Source organism: Poecile atricapillus, chromosome 3, assembly GCF_030490865.1.
Source record: "Poecile atricapillus isolate bPoeAtr1 chromosome 3, bPoeAtr1.hap1, whole genome shotgun sequence".
NCBI lineage: Eukaryota > Metazoa > Chordata > Aves > Passeriformes > Paridae > Poecile > Poecile atricapillus.
In genome coordinates this window covers 116792254-116799124 of record NC_081251.1, presented here as the reverse complement: position 1 = coordinate 116799124, position 6871 = coordinate 116792254, and positions in this window count along the sequence as shown.

Below are 6871 nucleotides of genomic sequence, written 5' to 3'. Positions count from 1 at the left end.
GGAGACCCCTCCCCAAATTCCTGAGACCCCTCCCCAAATTCCTGAGACCCCTCCCCAAATTCCACAGACCCCCCAAATTCCAGAGACCCTCCCCAAATTCCTGGGACCCCTCCCCAAATTCCAGAGACCCTCCCCAAATTCCAGAGACCCCTCCCCATATTCCTGAGACCCCTCCCCAAATTCCACAGACCCCTCCCCAAATTCCTGAGTCCCCTCCCTAAATTCCACAGACCCCTCCCCAAATTCCAGAGACCCCTCCCCAAATTCCTGAGACCCCTCCCCAAATTCCTGAGACCCCTCCCCAAATTCCACAGACCCCTCCCCAAATTCCTGAGACCCCTCCCCAAATTCCTGAGACCCCTCCCCAAATTCCAGAGACCCCTCCCCGAATTCTTGGAGACCCCTCCCCAAATTCCTGAGATCCCTCCCCAACTTCCACAGACCCCTCCCCAAATTCCAGAGACCCCTCCCCAAATTCCAGAGTCCCCTCCCCAAATTCCTGAGATCCCTCCCCAACTTCCACAGACCCCTCCCCAAATTCCTGAGACCCCTCCCCAAGTCCCTGAGACCCCTCCCCAAATTCCAGAGACCCCTCCCCAAATTCCAGAGTCCCCTCCCCAAATTCCAGAGACCCCTCCCCAAATTCCTGAGACCCCTCCCCAAATCCCTGAGACCCCTCCCCAAATTCCAGAGACCTCTCCCCAAATTCCAGAGACCCTTCCCCAAATTCCACAGACCCCTCCCCAAATTCTTGGAGACCCCTCCCCAAATTTTTGGAGACCCCTCCCCAAATTCCTGAGATCCCCCGAAATGCCAGCGACGCTCCCCAAATTCCAGAGACCCCTCCCCAAATTCCTGAGACCTTCCCAAATTCCTGAGACCCCTCCCCAAATTCCTGAGACTCCCCCAAATTCCGGAGACCCCACCCCAAATTCCTGAGACCCCTCCCCAAATTCCAGAGACCCCTCCCCAAATTCCTGAGACCCCTCCCCAAATTCCTGAGACCCCTCCCCAAATTCCTGGGACCCCACCCCAAATTCCTGAGACCCTCCCCAAATTCCACAGACCCCTCCCCAAATTCCTGAAACCCCTCCACAAATTCCTGAGACCCCCCCAAATTCCAGAGACCCCTCCCCAAATTCCTGGGACCCCTCCCCAAATTCCTGAGACCCTCCCCAAATTCCAGAGACCCCTCCCCAAATTCCAGAGACCCTTCCCTAAATTCCACAGACCCCTCCCCAAATTCCTGAGACCCTCCCCAAATTCCTGAGACCCCTCCCCAAATTCTTGAGACCCTCCCCAAATTCCACAGACCCCTCCCCAAATTCCAGAGACCCTCCCCAAATTCCACAGACCCCTCCCCAAATTCTTGGAGACCCCTCCCCAAATTCTGGGAGACCCCTCCCCAAATTCCAGAGACCCCTCCCCAAATTCCTGAGACCCCTCCCCAAATTCCTGAGACTCCCCCAAATTCCGGAGACCCCACCCCAAATTCCTGAGACCCCTCCCCAAATTCCAGAGATCCCCCCAAATTCCAGAGACCCCTCCCCAAATTCCAGAGATCCCCCCAAATTCCTGAGACCCCTCCCCAAATTCCAGATATCCCCCCAAATTCCACAGACCCCTCCCCAAAATTCCAGAGACCCCTCCCCAAATTCCTAAGACCCCCCCAATTTCCTGAGACCGCTCCCCAAAATCCTGGGACCCCTCCCCAAATTCCTGAGACCCCTCCCCAAATTCCAGAGACCCCCCCCAAATTCCTGAGACCCCTCCCCAAATTCCTGAGACCCTCCCCAAATTCCACAGACCCCTCCCCAAATTCCCTGAGACCCCTCCCCAAATTCCTGAGACCCCTCCCCAAATTCCACAGACCCCCCCAAATTCCAGAGACCCCTCCCCAAATTCCTGAGACTTTCCCCCCCAATTTCCTGAGACGGCTCCCCAAATTCCACAGACCCCTCCCCAAATTCCTGAGACCCTCCCCAAGTTCCACAGACCCCTCCCCAAATTCCAGAGACCCCCCCAAATTCCTGAGACCCCTCCCCAAATTCCTGAGACCCCTCCCCAAATTCCTGAGACCCTCCCCAAATTCCTGCGACCCTCCCCAAATTCCAGAGACCCCTCCCCAAATTCCTGAGACCCCTCCCCAAATTCCTGGGACCCCACCCCAAATTCCTGAGACCCCTCCCCAACTTCCACGGACCCCTCCCCAAATTCCTGGAGACCCTCCCCAAATTCTTGAGACCCCTCCCCAAATTCCAGAGACCCCTCCCCAAATTCCAGAGACCCCTCCCCAAATTCCTGAGACCCTCCCCAAATTCCACAGACCCCTCCCCAAATTCCTGAGACCCCTCCCCAAATTCCAGAGACTTCTCCCCAAGTTCCTGAGACCCCTCCCCAAATCCGAGACCCCTCCCCAAATTCCTGAGACCCCTCCCCAAATTCCAGAGACCCCTCCCCAAATTCCTGAGACCCCTCCCCAAATTCCTGAGACCCCTCCCCAAATTCCAGGGACCCCCCAAATTCCACAGACCCCTCCCCAAATTCCTGAGACCCCTCCCCAAATTCCAGAGAACCCTCCCCAAATTCCTGAGACCCCTCCCCAAATTCCAGAGACCCCTCCCCAAATTCCACAGACCCCTCCCCAAATTCCTGAGACCCTCTTCAAATTCCACAGACCCCTCCCCAAATTCTTGGAGACCCCTCCCCAAATTCCTGAGACCCCTCCCCAAATTGCAGAGACCCCTCCCCAAATTCCACAGACCCCTCCCCAAATTCTTGGAGACCCCTCCCCAAATTCCTGAGATCCCTCCCCAAATCCCTGAGACCCCTCCCCAAATTCCAGAGACCCCTCCCCAAATTCCTGAGACCCTCCCCAAATTCCTGAGACCCCCCCAAATTCCTGGGACCCCTCCCCAAATTCCACAGACCCCTCCCCAAATTCCATAGACCCCTCCCCAAATTCCTGAAACCCCTCCACAAATTCCTGAGACCCCCCCAAATTCCAGAGACCCCTCCCCAAATTCCTGGGACCCCTCCCCAAATTCCTGAGACCCTCCCCAAATTCCAGAGACCCCTCCCCAAATTCCAGAGACCCTTCCCTAAATTCCACAGACCCCTCCCCAAATTCCTGAGACCCTCCCCAAATTCCAGAGACCCCTCCCCAAATTCTTGAGACCCTCCCCAAATTCCTGAGACCCCGCCCCAAATTCCAGAGACCCTCCCCAAATTCCACAGACCCCTCCCCAAATTCCACAGACCCCTCCCCAAATTCCACAGACCCCTCCCCAAATTCTTGGAGACCCCTCCCCAAATTCTTGGAGACCCCTCCCCAAATTCTTGAGACCCCTCCCCAAATTCCTGAGTCCCCTCCCCAAATTCCAGAGACCCCTCCCCAAATTCCTGAGACCCCTCCCCAAATCCCTGAGACCCCTCCCCAAATTCCAGAGACCTCTCCCCAAATTCCAGAGACCCTTCCCCAAATTCCACAGACCCCTCCCCAAATTCTTGGAGACCCCTCCCCAAATTTTTGGAGACCCCTCCCCAAATTCCTGAGATCCCCCGAAATGCCAGCGACGCTCCCCAAATTCCTGAGACCCCTCCCCAAATTCCTGAGACCCCCCCAAATTCCTGAGACCCCTCCCCAAATTCCTGAGACTCCCCCAAATTCCGGAGACCCCACCCCAAATTCCTGAGACCCCTCCCCAAATTCCAGAGACCCCTCCCCAAATTCCAGAGACCCCTCCCCAAATTCCTGAGACCCCTCCCCAAATTCCTGGTACCCCACCCCAAATTCCTGAGACCCTCCCCAAATTCCACAGACCCCTCCCCAAATTCCTGAAACCCCTCCACAAATTCCTGAGACCCCCCCAAATTCCAGAGACCCCTCCCCAAATTCCTGGGACCCCTCCCCAAATTCCTGAGACCCCTCCCCAAATTCCAGAGACCCTTCCCTAAATTCCACAGACCCCTCCCCAAATTCCTGAGACCCTCCCCAAATTCCTGAGACCCTCCCCAAATTCCAGAGACCCCTCCCCAAATTCCAGAGACCCCTCCCCAAATTCCACAGACCCCTCCCCAAATTCCTGAGACCCCTCCCCAAATTCCACAGACCCCTCCCCAAATTCCAGAGACCCTCCCCAAATTCCACAGACCCCTCCCCAAATTCTTGGAGACCCCTCCCCAAATTCTTGGAGACCCCTCCCCAAATTCTTGAGACCCCTCCCCAAATTCCTGAAATCCCCCCAAATGCCAGTGACGCTCCCCAAATTCCAGAGACCCCTCCCCAAATTCCTGAGACCCCTCCCCAAATTCCACAGACCCCTCCCCAAATTCCTGAGACCCCTCCCCAAATTCCTGAGACCCCTCCCCAAATTCCAGAGACCCCCCCAAATTCCAGAGACCCCTCCCCAAATTCCACAGACCCCTCCCCGAATTCCTGAGACCACTCCCCAAATTCCAGAGACCCCTCCCCAAATTCCTGAGACCCCTCCCCAAATTCCTGAGACCCTCCCCAAATTCCACAGACCCCTCCCCAAATTCTTGGAGACCCCTCCCCAAATTCCACAGACCCCCCAAATTCCAGAGACCCTCCCCAAATTCCACAGACCCCTCCCCAAATTCCTGGGACCCCTCCCCAAATTCCTGAGACCCCCCCCAAATTCCAGAGACCCCTCCCCAAATTCCTGAGACCCTCCCCAAATTCCACAGACCCCTCCCCAAATTCCTGAGTCCCCTCCCCAAATTCTTGGAGACCCCTCCCCAAATTCCAGAGACCCCTCCCCAAATTCCTGAGACCCCTCCCCAAATTCCTGAGACCCCTCCCCAAATTCCAGAGACACCTCCCCAAATTCCAGAGACCCCTCCCCAAATTTCCTGAGACCGCTCCCCAAATTCCTGGGACCCCTCCCCAAATTCCTGAGACCCTCCCCAAATTCCACAGACTCCTCCCCAAATTCTTGGAGACCCCTCCCCAAATTCCTGAGACCCCTCCCCAAATTCCAGAGACCCCTCCCCAAATTCCAGAGACCCCTCCCCAAATTCCTGAGACCCCTCCCCAAATTCCTGAGACTTTCCCCCCCAATTTCCTGAGACCGCTCCCCAAATTCCACAGACCCCTCCCCAAATTCCTGAGACCCTCCCCAAGTTCCACAGACCCCTCCCCAAATTCCAGAGACCCCCCCAAATTCCTGAGACCCCTCCCCAAATTCCTGAGACCCTCCCCAAATTCCTGCGACCCTCCCCAAATTCCACAGACCCCTCCCCAAATTCCAGAGACCCCTCCCCAAATTCCTGGGACCCCACCCCAAATTCCTGAGACCCCTCCCCAACTTCCACGGACCCCTCCCCAAATTCCAGAGACCCCTCCCCAAATTTCTTGGGACCCCACCCCAAATTCCTGAGACCCCTCCCCAAATTCCTGAGACCCCTCTACAAATTCCTGAGACCCTCCCCAAATTCCTGGAGACCCTCCCCAAATTCTTGAGACCCCTCCCCAAATTCCAGAGACCCCTCCCCAAATTCCAGAGACCCCTCCCCAAATTCCTGAGACCCTCCCCAAATTCCACAGACCCCTCCCCAAATTCCAGAGACCCCTCCCCAAATTCCTGAGACCCCTCCCCAAATCCGAGACCCCTCCCCAAATTCCTGAGACCCCTCCCCAAATTGCAGAGACCCCTCCCCAAATTCCTAAGACCCCTCCCCAAATTCCTGAGACCCCTCCCCAAATTCCTGAGACCCCTCCCCAAATTCCAGAGACCCTCCAAATTCCACAGACCCCTCCCCAAATTCCTGAGACCCTCCCCAAATTCCAGAGACCCCTCCCCAAATTCCTGAGACCCTCCCCAAATTCCACAGACCCCTCCCCAAATTCCTGAGACCCCTCCCCAAATTCCAGAGACCCCTCCCCAAATTCCTGGGATCCCTCCCCAAATTCCTGAGACCCTCCCCAAATTCCACCGACCCCTCCCTAAATTCCTGAGACCCCTCCCCAAATTCCTGAGACCCCTCCCCAAATTGCAGAGAGCCCTCCCCAAATTCCACAGACCCCTCCCCAAATTCTTGGAGACCCCTCCCCAAATTCCTGAGATCCCTCCCCAAATTCCTGAGACCCCTCCCCAAATTCCTGAGACCCCTCCCCAAATTCCACAGACCCCTCCCCAAATTCCTGAGACCCTCCCCAAATTCCACAGACCCCTCCCCAAATTCTTGGAGACCCCTCCCCAAATTCTTGGAGACCCCTCCCCAAATTCCAGAGACCACTCCCCAAATTCCTGAGACCCCTCCCCAAATTCCTGAGACCCCCCCAAATTCCAGAGACCCCTCCCCAAATTCCTGAGACCCCTCCCTAAATTCCAGAGACCCCTCCCCAAATTCCTGAGACCCTTCCCCAAATTGCAAACACCCCTCCCCAAATTCCTGAGACCCCTCCCCAAGTTCCTGAGACCCCTCCCCAAATTCCAGAGACCCCCCCCAAAATTCCAGAGACCCCTCCCCAAATTCCAGAGACCCTTCCCCAAATTCCTGAGACCCCTCCCCAAATTCCACAGACCCCTCCCCAAATTCCTGAGACCCTCCCCAAATTCCAGAGACCCCTCCCCAAATTCCTGAGACCCCTCCCCAAATTCCTGAGACCCCCCCAAATTCCTGAGACCCCTCCCCAAATCCCTGAGATCTTCCCCAAATTCCAGAGTCCCCTCCCCAAATTCCTGAGACCCCTCCCAAAATTCCACAGACCCCTCCCCAAATTCCACAGACCCCTCCCCAAATTCCTGAGACCCCTCCTCAAATTCCAGAGACCCCTCCCCAAATTCCTGAGACCCCCCCATATTCCGGAGACCACTCCCCAAATTCCAGAGACCCCTCCCCAAAT